Genomic DNA, 15953 nt, shown 5'->3' on the forward strand with positions numbered 1-15953 from the left:
CTGAGTAAGAGGGTGGTAATTGGCATGGCTGGTGGGCTAGTGTGTATCCACGGTGGTTGCTGGCAACCGGCCTGTGGGAGAAGAAGAGACAAGGTTGGAATCACTAGGTGACCTGAAATAGAAAGTAGTATGGAAGAGGAGCATGAAATTCTAAGCTTGGTGGGGGACAGTATGGTGGAAGAGTAGGAGAAAGGTGAGAGAGGTGTAGGGTCTGAGAAGGGAGTGGTGGCTCATGGAAGGACTTAATTAGAAAGAGATGATACCAGGGATTTTACAGCGGTGGGAGTGGTTAGGACCACTATATGGGGTATAGGGACTTGGGAGAGCGAGTTTTGAGGAGGACCCTTTCACCTGGATGAATCTTAACGTCAGTTGGAGTGGGAGGTACAGGTTGGGGTAAGAAGGAATCTGCCTGTTCCTGGAAGAGTTGTCTAAAGAACAGGAAGGTAGGGAGGAGGTATGAAGTTAGAGGATTAGGGTCTGAAGGCAGGGCAGAGGTAGAGAGTACAGAAGAACGGGCATACGTTAGCTCAAAAGGGCTGAGGCCAGAGGGCTGACACTAATACAAGGGAGGTAAGAGCTGAGTCCAGGGTAGGTGGAATTCAGAGGAGAGCTTAGTAAGATAACTTTTATTAACATGAATGCCCTTTTCAATCTTGCCAGAAGACATCCCACACTGCAGAGTTTACTTCTGAGGAGGGGAAAGGGGGCTTTATGTCTGGGAGTGAGCCGGGGATGGTATGGGCAAGGAAGAGGGTCATGGGGGAAAGAATGTAAGTGTAGCCTTGAATTTGGACAGAATATCATGGCCCCACAGGGGCATGGGGCAGTGTGGTATAACTAAAAAGGAATGGGAGAACTGGGAACCTTGGAAAGTACAAAATAAAGGGAGTGTCCTAGATGATGCCATCAATGCCCAGTGCTGTTACAGAAGCGGGTGCAGTTGTTACCCTGATACTCAGGTAAGGTAGAATAGGTGGCCCTGGTATCTATTACAAAGGAAGTCAGCTTACCTGAGACCAAAATCGTTACACTGGGTTCTGAATGAGTGATGTCCGTTGGGGCTGAGGACCCTGGGAAGCATCAGTCTTCGTGGGCTAGGCCTAGAAACCCGGGCAGATGAGGGCATGAGGCCATGTATTCAGGATGGGAAGGGGTTCCCATCCCTCTCTGGGGAACGGAGCTGCCCCCCTGAGAAGGGAGTGGTGACCCACCAATCCTTTGACCAGTGGGGCAGTCAACTCCCCAACAACAGTGAGGGCATGGCCCAGGAGGTGGTCTGGGGTTGGGACAGGTTCTAATCCAATGTCCAGGATGAGAACATTTAAAGTAGGGCCCCAAGGGCCTGGCTTGGACACCCTTCCAAAACCCTGCAGAGCATTAACCAAAAACTGATATATGGCTTGGTCTTGTTGACACCGATTTCATTTTTTCCTGTTCCTCCCGGTTATCAAACACATAGAAGGCAATATTGAGGAGTTCCCACTGAAGGGGTATTGGGGCCATCCTGGAGCTTTTTGAATTATTTCCGGATATCCGGGGAGGACTGAGAAATAAAATGAGAATGGAGGAGAGTGTTGCCTACTGGACTGGCTGGGTTGATGTGGGTGAAGCGGTGGAGGGTGTCTGCCAGATGGCATAAAATTCACTGGGAGGGAGTCTCATCGGGACACTGAATTACCTCTCTCAATTTGTCACTGCTGACAGACCTGTGGGCAGTCTTGTCAAGGTTGTGGAGGAGGTAGAGGACCATGTCATCCCTAAGAGTCTCCTTGAGGGTGATCAGGCTGGTAATCCCACCCTGGGTCAGAGCAAGGGACAGCTTCCTGACCAACAGGGTTTTGATTATTTGGGGCATGTGTTCCCTGTCTGCTGTGCCTCCACAGCTCCTGATCTTCAGGGGTAAGGGTAGAAGTATCCTAAAGAGCATCTCACGGTGAGGCATGCAGAAGTCTGAAATGGCTGGCAGAGAAGAGTAAAGGTCACTCACTCCAAGGAGATTCAGGAGGAGGGATCATCCAAACCCAGACCACTCCTCCTGGGTTTCCGCACCAGGATGTAAGAAATGAGAGGTGAGTGAAGGATCAGGGCTCACGGCTTTATTGGGGGACAGACCTGCCAGGCTGCTCCAAGCAGGAATGGAGGCAGCAGAAATGGACAGGTGTGGGCGGAATTTAAACAAAATGTTAGGGCGCAGTTACATGGGCCCATGGGCAACATGGGTCACATTATGTGGATCAGGGGAATTTGGAGGGGAGAGACAGCTCTGAGAAGAAGGTGTTACCTGGGCTACGGGAAATGGGGGAAGAGTTACATTCTGAGGAGTGTGAAGAGACCCGTTGCAGCTGGGGCAGGGATTTGTACATCACACCAGGAAAATACAGTATGAGGAAAATAGAAGCTTAACAGACTTTTGGTAAACAGGTGGGGATACAGGGAAGGGACTTAATGGGCAAGCTGACTCCAAGACCTTAGACTCTCCATTCTTGGTAGAGATGATGTATCTCTACAACAGTCAATGCAAGCTAAAACAAAACTATAAATGGTATTATGTTGTCTGTGGGTTCATTCACACGTGTACAGCAATGAAGCAGACCAAGTTACCCAGCCAAGGGACCTTCTAGCACCCAGTTTTGGGAAAGTGTCCCAGTGGGGATGTTGCTGGAATGTGGGCTGGAGGCAGACTATATGGGGCTATCTGAATGTATAGCGGGAAACCCACAGGCATTTTAAAATGACAACACAGAAAGGGTAGTAACAGATATCATAACTTTACATGGCTTCTAGAAGGCATTGCCCACCTGGTCCAAAGTTGATGTCAGTCCCCCGATTTTTGTATATCTGATTAATGCCTATTTGGTGTGTGACTGGCTTATATAAATACCAGGGCTTCCCCTCCCTTGGGATCAGAACTTCTTTCTGGCACTAGTTTGGTTTGGGTCATTGGTAATAAACTCCTTATCCTCTCTAAAAAGTGGTCATGGTCTTTGCTGATCTGCATTACCATAACAGTAAATATATATATATACATATACCTATATATATATATATATGTATATATATTCTGCCCACAGTCTGTAAACAGTGACAATATATGAGAATATATATACATATATATATATATATATATATATATATATATATATATATATATATATATATATATATATCCCATATATGGGATCCAGGCATAGTGGAGCATGTCTGTAATCCCAGCTACTTGCGAGGCAGGGGTAGAAGGATTGAAAGTTTTAGATCCTCTATGTACATAGAATCAATGTTTAAGAACTGCAAGGAAGTTGCTAAGTGTGTAGGGGGAAAAAGTAAAAAATAAATAAATAAAAATAAGAAATAGAGGTACCTGTAAATTTTATTTATTTAATAAAAGAGAAGGAAAGACCTAAAGATTTTGTGGAAAACTGTTTACCTTCTATAGCTCTCTCTAGATGATGTGGATGTAGGTACGTATTACTTTCTATTTCTGTTTCATGACAGTAGCAATTACAGAATGAGAAAGGAGAGTGGTATAATGGATTTTTCCAAGTCATGCTCTTCCTTTAGGCCCTGGCAGATGAGATGGACCGAAGAAGCTATGAAATCATTCTCTTAAATGTACTAGAAAAAGAAAAAAGAAAAAGAGACACACATCTGTTTACAAAATTACTTAGGAATGATCCCATCTATCCTTTACTCAGAGCAGTGAAAATGCTTTCTAAAGCCCAAATTTGATCATAGCCCCATACACAGAACCCTCTAGGGCTTTCACTACTGCCTTTATGACATAGGTAATGAACATAGCTCTGTGGCTCTCTCTCGCTCTTGGCCTTACTCCTTTAACCTCAATGTTGCAGTCCCAGGACCCCTTTCTCTGACTCCTGGGCCTGGAGCATACTGTACCACTCAGTCCATCTTGTATGATGCTGTCTTCCTTTAGTCATTCTTGACTCAGCCTCTGGCTCCCTCCTACTCATTCATCATCTGAGATTAGACCAGCCTCTAAGAAACAGTCCCTGCCTCACCAAATCTAAGTTGGGCATCCATCCTCTGTGCTTACCATGCCACAACTCTCAACACAATGGAAACTATCTACTCATCTCTGTCCTCAGAATGAGCTCCACATTAGTAGAGACTTTATTTGGTCCTGCATGCTGAGCATATGGCATTACGTGTCAGATGCCTACAGTAAATGTGTCCATGATTGGGAGAAAAGATGAGTGAGTGGAATGAATAAATTAATCTAGAAATGGGACTAATTAGCTTTCCTTATCACTTCTACCCCAGCATGAAGACAATAGTAATCTGTTTATTTTCTGATGACCATAAAAGTCTTAGTGAAAGTCTTTTAACCAGTTTATGGATTTCTTAAAATGGTCACTTTTTAACTTACTAAGTAAATTCAGTAGGCCAGCCTAAAATATTCACAGAAGGGAAAGGATTGTTCAAAACTAGTAGAGACTGAAGGAGAGAATAAAATTATACAAATGAATTATATCACACTCCCAAAAATTGTTTTATTGACTCCTTCAATAAATAATAATAATAAGGTATCAGGACCAACCTCAGAGTTAATGAAAGTTCAAAAGAGGTAATGTGAGTCATTAGCCCACCAAGGTAAAATGGCAATGACATCAAGCCTCTCATATCTCATTAGAATGTGGACTAAAAGGAAGAGAGGACTTTCAAAGAACTAGGGGAAATTCTAGGCCCTGGAGAGACAAAGATGAAGAAGGCACACTTCTTGTCTTAAATATGTTTAAAGGTTTAGAGGAGGAGGTTTAGGCACACAGTTTCCTCTCTACCACATAGTCACAGTGAGAAACTTAAAGTATTATCTTAAGTGCTTGTTGAATTATGAGATTACTCAAAGACAGATACTTAAAAGCCCTGTGTCATGATCTAAGGTTTCATAGGCCAAGCTCCCCAACCCCCCACCCCCAACTAAGTTTCTTGGCACTCACTCCAGAGCTCTTTTTATTGGACCTTCATGCTTATAACATCAATAAAATGGTAAATGAGAACTATTGTGAATAAATACCACTGACTGCTATGGGAATAGTAGGAAACTCAAGGAGAGGCCAGAAGAAAAATCTAGAAAAGCCAGAGACCTAGAGCAAGGATGACAATCAGAGCAGCAAAGGTTTAATAAGGCCCAAACAACGTATTGTGTGATCATTTTTTAAATGTAGACAATGAACTGTACCAGGGAGAAGACGATAAAAGAGGAATGATCATTTTTGTAATGTGCCTAGCACTCTGAACTTTCCAAACCTCTCATGCAGGCACTGGTGGCTCACACCTGTAATCCTAGCTACTCAGGAGGTTGAAATGCGAGGATCATGGTTCAATTCAGCCCAGACAAGGAAGTCTGTGAGGCTCTTATCTCCCATTAACGTAGAGTTGTGGCTCAAGTGGTAGAGTGCTAGCCTTGGTGGGAAAAAAGCTTGGAAACAGGGTTCAGGCCCTGTGCTCAAGCCCCAGGATCAGCACTAAAAAAACTTTTTTTTTTTTTTAATGCAATATGTGATTAGAGCATTCGGGCACACAACTATAGCTAGGAAAAGCGATAGTTTCTTGGCAAAAATGATCAAATTGCTTCCTTCAACCATTCTTTTTCCAAATTCTAGGCTAGCTTCGTAAAGATTCCTAAAGATCATACCCTGAAGATTACATAGGTGTTTTCATACATTCTATGTACCCATTAGAGCAGTCACCACCTGTAAAGTGATCTCGTTAAAATGCAAGTTGTAATTTTGCAGGTTCTATCTCCTTAAACTGCAGTAAGACCTACCTAAACAGAAGCTTTATCACCCGTCCACTGAAATTGAGATACTTTTTCATAAAGGAAAAGAAACTTTGTAAATATGATTTAGTAGAAGGAGTCTGCCCGTGACATCTTAAAGATAAATTGCAAGAACTTTTTTTAATAAAACTGAAATACCTGTGTAGTTACAGATTTGTCTGTGCTTGTTTGCAGGAGGATGCAAACCAAGCTATGGACATTTCTTACTACTGTGATGTAGAATGAATTTGAGTTAGGAGTAAGAGTAATTTTTTTTTCAAATATCTTTATAAGTTCACAGTTGTTACAAGGATCATACTGAACTGGGGCTTGAACTCAAGAGCCTGGGCATTGTCCTTAGCTTTTCTGCTCAAGACTAGTGCTCTACCACTTCAGCCATGGCTCCACTTCCTAATTGGAGATACCTGCCTGGGCTGGCTTGGAAATCATGCATGATCTTCAGATCTCAGTCTCCTGAATAGCTTAAATTACAGTTACAATCCACCACTGTTAGACTTCATATTTTTTCTTTTAAGCAAGAAAATAAAAAACTGAATGGAAAAAAATTTTTAAAAGAAAACTAAATTTTAGTTAAAGATCTTTCAAATGGACTTTTTAAAATCAATTCAACAAGCATCCCCTATTTAAAGTATATTCCATAAGCAAAGAAATAGGCTCAGGCCAGGTACTTAACAGGTATTCCACACAAATGACCCTTAAAATAGCATGGATCTGAAATTTTTTTAGGAAAATAATTCATCTATTATTAGTATCACAAATTTGCACATCAATTGACTCAACCATTTACAAAACTACATCTGGGAAGCAGCAGCTGCCAGAATTCAGGCTAGCATGTTGAGAGCAATTATTAATTGTACCAGAGCAGCAGATAATTAACTCCAGTTTTAAAACTGTTTGGGTGTAATGAACTAAATTTCTATTGTGAAACTGACAGTTGAAAGGAATCCAAATGTAAAGCAAGTTTGTAAGGGTTGTATTTCTTGTGTTTGAGGGTCTCTGTGGATCCCCAGGGGACAGCAAAGCTTTGGAATAACAGTCCTAGTTTTCCTTCCTGGCTCAGCTATTGCTTGACCATGACACAGCTCTTAGTCTCTGTGAGCTTCTGTTAGTTTCTAATGTGCAAAATGAGGACAAGTGCTACAATCTTGTAGGTTAAAGAGAAAAAAAGAGTATGATTACATATTCATACTAGCCATGTCTGACAAGCAATGGGCAAACCAATAGGAAGCTATTATTACTAAATTCTGACAGCCCTTCCTGCTCAGGACTACCTCTCTGCTCACTCTTCTATAAAAATACATTTTGTAGCCATATCCTACCACCTCTTCATTCCTCATATGAGGAGCTTTGGCTAGGTGGTAAAATTTGGATCCTGGAGATTTTGTAAAATGTGCATCATGATTCCACAAATCCTAACAAAGGCTGTGATCTTGCATTTCCAGCCAACTGCATTGCACACAGTACTGCTGCTACTGGCTACATTCTGAGTGGCAAGGTTCTCGGCTAAAAGGGTGATCAACTTTTAAATACTAATGATGAGCAGAGCATTGAGGTCTGTCGCCTAGAATCCTAGCCACTCAGGATGGGGAGAGATATGAAAATCAAAGTTCAAAGCCAGCTCTGGCAGGAAAATCTGTGAAATTCTCATCTCTCCAATTAATCACCAAAAACCCAGAGGTAGACCTGTGGCTCAACTGGGGGACAGCACCTAGATCCTGAGTTTAAGCCCCAGTACTTGTTCATAAATAAGTTAGCAAGTAAGTAAGTAAATAAGTTAGGGGAATCAGGAAAGACTTGAGGCAGGGATAATGACTTCATCCATGTGCCTGCACACCCTGAGCATATCTCATCACAACACCCAGTACAGAGTAGCCAGGTCTCCTTCAATGGGCTGTGAGCTCCTCCAGTGTCCAGAGCCCAACTGTGTAACTCCAAGGGGCTACTGTACTCAATGCAGTCACTCAATTTAGGATGCAAAGCAATAAATAAATGGAGGCATGGATCCTAGAAAAATTCAGGGAATTCACTGTTCAGTGTATAAAAGTATAAATGAGCTTAAGTGTTTTCTTTCCTTCCCTCCCTTCCTCCTTCCCTCCTTCCCTCTCCCCCCTCTCTCTCTCTGTCTCTGTCTCTCTCTCTCTCTGTCTCACTTGGGAGGTTGAACTCAGAGCCTTCCTAGGCAGGGGCATTAACATTTGAGCCATGCCCCTCAAAGACTTTTTGCTTTATTTTTCAAACAGTGTCTTGCTGGTTTTTGTCCAGTGTAGCCTAAGACCATGATCTTCCTACTTATGCTTCCTACATACTTGGAATGACAGATAGGCATATATGCTACCATGCTCAGCTTTTTATTGGTGAGGATGGGGATCTTGTGAACTTTTGGCCCAGGCTAGTCTTGAACTGTGATCTCTTCCTCCTGGGTAGCATGAACCACCAGCATCCACAGCTCAAACTTCAGATTTCTTAGTTATGACGCAAGTGTCACGTATCCCTGAAGCTGATGAATGAGTTGACTTGTTGCCAGTACTAGCCAGTTTGTTTTTCACTGTTTCTGTTTTGTCTCATACCCTTATGCCTCACTCCCCAAATAATTAACCGACTAAGTCAGCTTTACCTTAAAAAAATAAGAGGAAATATTTTTTTAAGTCATCTGGCCCCTTTATCAGTAAGGAACCAGGAACACTGAGGATCTGGGATGCCCAGGAATCTGAGGAAAACATCAAAACAATGTCACAAGACTGGATCACAGCAAGAGCTAGTGACCATCAGGTGTCCACTGGCTAGGATCAAAATTAGGTTGTCCAAAAAAGCCCAGTTTAGACTTTTGTGCCTGTGATGCCTGAGAAGATGGAATTGGAGGCAAAGGCCCTCCATCTTCCAACTTGTCAGCTTGTGCCAACATGTCCCCTCCCCCATCACTCTCTCTCCTCATCTGGCTTCATCTGTCAGGAGCAGAGAGAGGCCACTCACAATTACAATACCAGCACTACTTGATAAAGAACCATCAGGAAAGGATATTCCTGGACTTTTCAGGTTAAAAATATAAAAAGTTTCAAGGATTCCCTTTCACATAACATAAAAAAGACCTACACCCAGATACCCCTCAGTAGATGAATGGATCAAGAAAATGTGATATATCTAGATATAGATATAATGGAATTCTTTTTTTTTTTGGGGGGGGGGCCGGGCCTGGGCACTGTCCCTCAGCTCTTCAGCTCAAGGCTAGCGCTCTACCACTTGAGCCACAGAGCCACTTCCGGCTTTTTTCTTTTTGCTTATGTGGTGCTGAGGAATCGAACCCAGGACCTTATGCATGCAAGGCAAGCGCTCTACCACTGAGCCACCTTCCCAGCCCCGATATAATGGAATTCTATGCCTCCATCAGAAAGAATGACATCGCCCCATTTGTTAGGAAATGGAAAGACTTGGAAAAAAATTCTATTAAGTGAAGTAAGCCAAGCACAAGAAACATAATTCCCATGGTTTCCCTTATCTGTAATAACTAGCATATGTCTAGGACAAACAGAAAAGGTCAAAAGCTATGTACATAGGACCATATAAGATGATGCCAAGTGAAATGAACCCCAAGATAGGGACACAAGTGGTTTTATCTTTCTTGATGTTCTTTTTAATGTACTTATAATACTATGTGATTTTTTTTGTTTCTTTTGTATGTTTTCTTCCCATGGTATAACCCCTGTTTTCACTGTTTTGATTCAGTGCCCTGCATCTTGTATACACATTTTTCTAATTTGGAGAGGGGAAAAAATGCTGAAATTAGGATACAGGATGACCCATTGTAGCAATGAGATGTTCTTTACAATTTTGGGGGTAGGGAGGAAGGAAGGAGGAGCTGGGGAGGTGGGGAGGGAAGGGATGGTAGGGGAAAAACAAAGGAGGGGGTGACAATGCTTGATAGGAAATGTACTCATTACCTTACTCATGTAACTGTAACCCCTCTGTACAGTATCTTTACAATAAAAAAAAAATTTTAAGACCTAGAACATTCTTCTCTTCTCCAGGATAGTCTTTATCTCCTCATGGCTCTATAAAACTACATTTCCAAGTGGAGCAATGAGACAATATCTTTTACAAAACAATATTTTATAATAGCATAGATTCTCTTACAAGGTATGGAACAGGTTCATCTTCTAGGCTATTCCAATCTATAGGTTTTCAAAGTAATTAAGGATCACTAAAGAACAAAGGAGTAAAACTGTCATCGTTTCTAATGAAATGTGGCAAGTTTTCCAACCAAGTTGGCTCCTTAGCCTCAACTTGAACAATTAGCTCATTTCACCTGCATCTGTCTTCTTCTCCTTTTATTATTATCTTTAAGCAGTTGTACAAAGGAGTTGTCATTTAACAGTTTACAAATACAATATATCTTGATCAATATCACCCCTTTCAACATTCTCACCCATCTCTCCCTGACCTACTCCTCCCCTCACTCTTCTTAATTTTGTAGGCTATGCATTGGATTAAATTTGCCAAGTAAACCATGTTAGAAAAATGCAGTTTTCTTACTGGAGTTGGAAACCTTTAAGCTTAGAAAAGCCACTGAAAATGTTTTCTCAGACAACTCTAGGAAGCATATGTCCAAATGTAATCTTTTCACACACAATTTTTCTGATCAGAGCATGAGTTGGTCTGTTCAAAGGCCTGTCTTTGAGTGGGCTCTTCTGCTCTGAGTTGGGACCTTGGGCACAATGGCAATGAGATAACAACTTCTTGATCTTCTCCAGGTATATGTCAAGTTTAATTCTATAGCCTAAATGTCCAAAATAAAGGGTGTCGTTCACTGTGACTCACCTTCTCAATAGGATGTCAATAACTATAAATCATCCGATTTGCAAAAAGGAAACTGTAATTAAGTGTGCTCTTATATTTAACTGATTTAAACAGCCACCCCAGGCAGTCAGACATACTAGTCTTTGTGAGTAAAGGAATCCATCCACTGTGAACTCTTGAGACTTCTAGAGAACTTTAAACTCTTTCCTTAATTAATGCCTTCAGCATCCCTGTGGCCCCATTATGCTGTTGTTATTAAGCATTCTATTTTCTTGGTCCCAAGGGCTCTGGAAGCAAAAACATGTTCCCCAGCAGACATTTATACTTTTTTGCAGGAGAGTTAGTGTTCCACACATGATTTAAAACAAATGTGAGTTAAAATGATCGTTAAAATTGACTCCCATTTCTTCTATACATTTCAAGAAATGGCAGAACTCTATTTTCCTCTTCCTATATAGAGTCCAAGAAACTCCAGCAAGGAATTAGTTTTTGACTTGGGGAAAACACTGTCAAAAGAATATTTTGAGAAACTTCTAGAGAGATAACCTGAGAAGACATGCCAGTTTTAGGGTCTTATACAATGCCATGAGAGATTTAATTCCTACAAACTTAGTAGACATCACTTTATAGCCCAACCACACTTTGACTCATAGTCACTCTGAGAATTTTTCCTAAAGAAAAACCATGGATTTTTCATGAATCATGGGTATAAACATTACATAAGTCTTTATCACAACTCTGTCATTCAAATTTATAAAATCTAACTTTCTAAATATCATGGAGTATCTAAATATTGAAATTCTATAAAACACTTTAAAAGCTTTTATATGATATGTACGGTATTATTTATGATGAATACAAAGTATGTAAAACCATAAAAGAAACAAGTAGATAATGAAATGTTCTGTCAATAATTCTCTCAGTTCCTTAAAAATCATATTTACATATTTAACTGAAACTGAAGGTAAAAATAATTACCCCCTAGCTAGGGTGATTTTAAATTTCCTCTTTATATTTCCCTTAATATTTGTGGTTTTTGTATTTTCTAAACTAAGTATATACTAGTTCATAATTAGAAGATAAAATCTCCATCTTTTTCTTTAACATTTTTTAAATTGATATGATAAGGGTGATATATATATATATATATATATATATATATATATATATATATATATATATATGTGTGTGTGTGTGTCAGGTAAAGACCACATTTCTTTTTGGACAATATCACTCCTTCCCTCACCTTTTCTCGGGTTTTTCCCTCTCCATTTTTCCTTAATCAGCATAAAACTAGTCTTCACACATGTAGAACAAATTTATCACTAGATAAGTAGGAAATTTAATGGAAATAAGTATGGCAGGTAAGTGTAAAGCTAACATCTATAGATTTGGCTTTAGCTTCTTGTATTTAATTAAATTCCTACCAATAGATTTTCTACCAATGCACTCCAATTTTTACTAGTTGATCCTTATTCTGAAGCAGTCTAAGGATTCTTAGCACATCAACATGAAACTCCCAGACAGACAAGGAAAGATGTGCAAAGGGAGCTGACTTGATACAAGGCACTAATAGAAAGCATGAATATGAATGCATGGAGTTTCTGGACAGCAGATAATGGGAGAGGGAAATGCTATTCAGATAACAGCTGCCAACTCCCCTCCCCTCTCCTCCCTGCACTGTCATTCTCCAGCGCCTACCCCCCTCTCAGGGCCTTGATTCCCAGCCCACGAGAACTCTGGAATGCATATTGCCTTCATGGTGTTCTCCAGCACCAAAAGCACAGAGGATAAAAGGCTGCTGTGTTGAAAGCTTGTGCCTCATAGAATAACAACAGTGTTAAATGTGCTTAAAAAGACGTTGCTACTTTTCATATCAATCACAGCATTCGCCAAGCTACTCCCCAATCTAGTAGGAGGTACAAGGGTGATCATTGTTTAATTGGCTCTGGGAATCTTATGAGCTGTGCTGGGCCTTTAATTAGAGGAGTTATTAGAGTGTGTGATGGATGGATGTGTGTGTTAGGGAGGGGAGGACTGGTTCTGTCATGGTTTTGATAATCTGTGAATGCACAGTTGGACAAACTTAAAAGAAGGTAAGAATTCACTAACAGAAAGTTCAAGGTAGCAGTACATTCAGTTTTTATTCATGACCCTAATCTCTTTTAATACACCTTTGACTTCATAAAACTTAACTTATTTTCAACTTCAGAATTTTCTTAGCTAGACCAACAGAGAAAACCCTGAGCAGTAGGATCTTGGTCTCCTATTCAAAATGCATTTTTAACTGTCAGTAGTTAAGCAATGCTGTGCACCAAGCACAATTAAAAGGAGGCAGTCTCAGTACTGCCTGCAGATATTTGTGGGGATAAAGAGTCAACATGGCTGGATCTCCTGACTTTTTTCAAGAATATCTAGAAATCTGTAATTGAATGTGTAATCTATGTTACAGGCTAGCAATTAAAAAGAAGAAAGAGGGCTGGGAAGTTGGCTCAGTGGTAGAGTGCTTGCCTTGCATACATGAGGCCCTGGGTTCGATTCCTCAACACCAAAGAAGCAGAAAAAACCGGAAGTGGCACTATGGCTCCAGTGGTAGAGCACTAGCCTTGAGCTGATGAACTGAAGGATAATGCCCAGGGCAGGAGTTCAGGCCCTACAACGGACAAAAAAGAAGGAAGGAAAGAAGGAAGGAGGAAAGAAAGAAGGAAGGAAGGAAAGAAAGAAGGAAGGAAGGAAGGAAGGAAGGAAGGAAGGAAGGAAGGAAGGAAGGAAGGAAGGAAGGAAAATTGTTTTCCATGAGCAAACACAACATCTCTGCAAGTCAGACTAGGACTGTGGGCTGCAGGGATTGCAAACCTCTCATTCAGAAAGAGCAAGATTTTAATGCAGGCTTTTAAAAACACATTACATTTATCTGCCTATGCATATGTTACCATCCAATAAACAAGCTAGAAAAGAATCGTGAAGTTAAAAAATAAATTGGCCAGCCAATTTATCATAATTAAAGTTTCTAAAATTATTTGGGGCCTATTGTTCTCTTTTTAATGCAACAGGAATAAAGTATTAGGGTTTTATCCACTGAAATATTTTAACTAATATTTTAACTAAGTCCTTAAAGGGTAAATGCATTTGTGTGCCTTAGAGCCACTGCTGATTTACCTCTTTCATGTATGAAATGACTAAGGAACAAAGAAAAATGGTCTGTAACCCAGTCCTGTTTCCTTATGATTCATGAATCAAATAAAAACCTTCTCTAAAGGATGACCAAGAAAGCAAGCCTATTAACCATTTAGGCTCACTAAGCAAAGGCATTGTGTCAACAAATTACTTTCATGATAGTCTCAGTACGCTGAATTGAGATTCTCACTAAACACTCATGCAAAGGACCTGTGTCCACTTCACACATTTATTATCTGTCTTTGACAAGTAGAATAATAATCACTTAAGATGAGTAAGTCACTTAAGATGACTAACTCACATATTCACCATGGATGCCCCACGAAATGAATACTCCTATTTCCTAGGATTGAAACTACAGAACTTACTAATTTGTTTTCCACTCTTGATGTTTCTCAGTAGCATGGCATCATTCTATGCCACTGTCCCATCTACTGAAGGACAAGTCAAAGCAGGAAATAAATGTGGCTTTTTATTTTATTTTTTTATCTCTTGTTCCAGTAGAGGAAAACAGTATATTCTAACAGTGAAGGCTTTCAACTTTCGTGTTGGTAATCTATAAAAGCACATAAGAAGAACTCAACTTTGTCCTAAAAGAAAGTTCAAGGTAGCACTACTCTAAGTTTTTGTTTATGACCCTCCCAATGCATATTTGAATCCAAATATGACATCATGCCTAAACTGAACTTCAGTTTTCTTATGAAGGCCAGCAGAGAAAAACTGAAGAAGTTGTGAGATCAGAGTCTGATACATTTCAGCATTTATCTGTCAGGAAGCTAAAGAGACCAAATGATGTTGAACATAGAGACGGGTGGAAGGGGACAGCAGTTCCTCTGTCACCACCAGCTCACCGCCTTATTTCTAGATATTGTTTACAACTTAAGAACCACCCTGCATATCAAATTAGATAGCATTATAATTTTGCCCTTTAATTTTATGTTGAAATACCATAAAACAGGCTTATGGAAACCTATGCCCCTCACTCTCTCAACCCCCACAAAGCTAGGATTACAGGCATGAGCCACCCACACACAGCTCCTTTTCTTCCTTTGAGAGGCTTCCCAGAGTCCTTGACTCCTAGCACTGCATTGCTCTGATCTCTGCCATTACATCTCCTCTGACTCTTCACCTGCCAGGCAGGCAGGTCAGGATGCTGGGGGGAGGGGGGGGTAGGAGTGGGAGGCTACATTAGTCTCTGCCTTAATTTTCATTTATGGTACCTTGTTCACTAGGGTGGAGCTGTGGGTCTTGTTGCCTTGTCTAATGGTGTCCTTGTAGGCCACTTGGTCTTGGCATTGAAGTAGATGGACAAAGTGACCAGAAGGGGACATAAAGGTCATTAGCTTATCAATTATAGTGGTCGTTTCCTCCCATGTTTCCTTTTCCCTTCTAGTTTTTAGATATCTCTCCTCTCTGAACATGTACCCCTCCAGATTGGTCATCTCCAGCTCATTATTCATAGAGAATGAGATGCCTGGATCCTGACTCCCATGTCATTGAACTGGGGAACCATGGGTCAGCCCTTCTCATGTTCTGAAGTGACTGATCCATGCTCCCACTTAGGACTATAAAGTCCTCCTCCTCCCAGAAAGGGGCCAGCCAATGTCTGGGGGTGGTGGCTAAGAATTCAGCAGGGAGAGGAAAGGAATAATAGAGAGCTTTGTCACAGAAGGCTGACAGTTTGTTTTAGAATTGCTGATCTGAATGGCTTAGGCTAAATCAGAGAGAGAGAGACAGAGACAGAGACAGAGAGACAGAGACAGAGAAAATGAGAAAGACAGATACTAAGAGAAATATAACTGCCTATTCCCTTGGGATAGTCTCTTTAGAAATGAAGATGATGATGTCTATAAGAATTTCATTTGGTGTCTTGGCAGATAGAAGGCTATGAAGGCGACATGCCTTCATGATGGATAGCCATTCTGTATTTTTTATGCATTTTTACTTTTAACAATAAGCCGGTATCCCAAAGTCTTATTATAGAACATTAAGATTATTTGCCAAAATAACAAATCTAATTGATGTGTACCAAATCAGACACGAATACAAATTTAAAACAAAGACATTGTAGACTAGATTCTACTGTAGCTACACCATCCAAGGTGCCAAAGTTGTAGAAAAATTCACTTCAAATGCAGAAACTTTACATCATTTAACTAATTTTTCTGTGATATAAAAAAGGCTG

At 40.6% G+C, this 15953-nt stretch overlaps 1 protein-coding gene across 4 annotated transcripts in view; it reads right to left on the reverse strand.

Annotated features, from left to right (window-relative positions):
* Mob3b (MOB kinase activator 3B) overlaps positions 1–15953 on the reverse strand; it is a 195034-nt gene that overhangs the window by 150762 nt on the left and 28319 nt on the right. The window contains exons 2-3 of one of the 4 annotated variants that reach the window (XM_070008323.1): positions 3428–3615; positions 1014–1103 (exon numbers count right to left, since the gene is read on the reverse strand). The exons of the other annotated variants lie outside the window; for them this stretch is intronic. The gene's annotated coding sequence lies outside the window, so the exon portion shown is untranslated. The remainder of the gene's footprint in view (positions 1–1013; positions 1104–3427; positions 3616–15953) is intronic. 4 annotated transcript variants of the gene reach the window in all.

This window comes from Dipodomys merriami, unplaced genomic scaffold (genome assembly GCF_024711535.1).
Source record: "Dipodomys merriami isolate MVZ:Mamm:240054 unplaced genomic scaffold, mDipMer1.0.p SCAF_11, whole genome shotgun sequence".
Lineage (NCBI taxonomy): Eukaryota > Metazoa > Chordata > Mammalia > Rodentia > Heteromyidae > Dipodomys > Dipodomys merriami.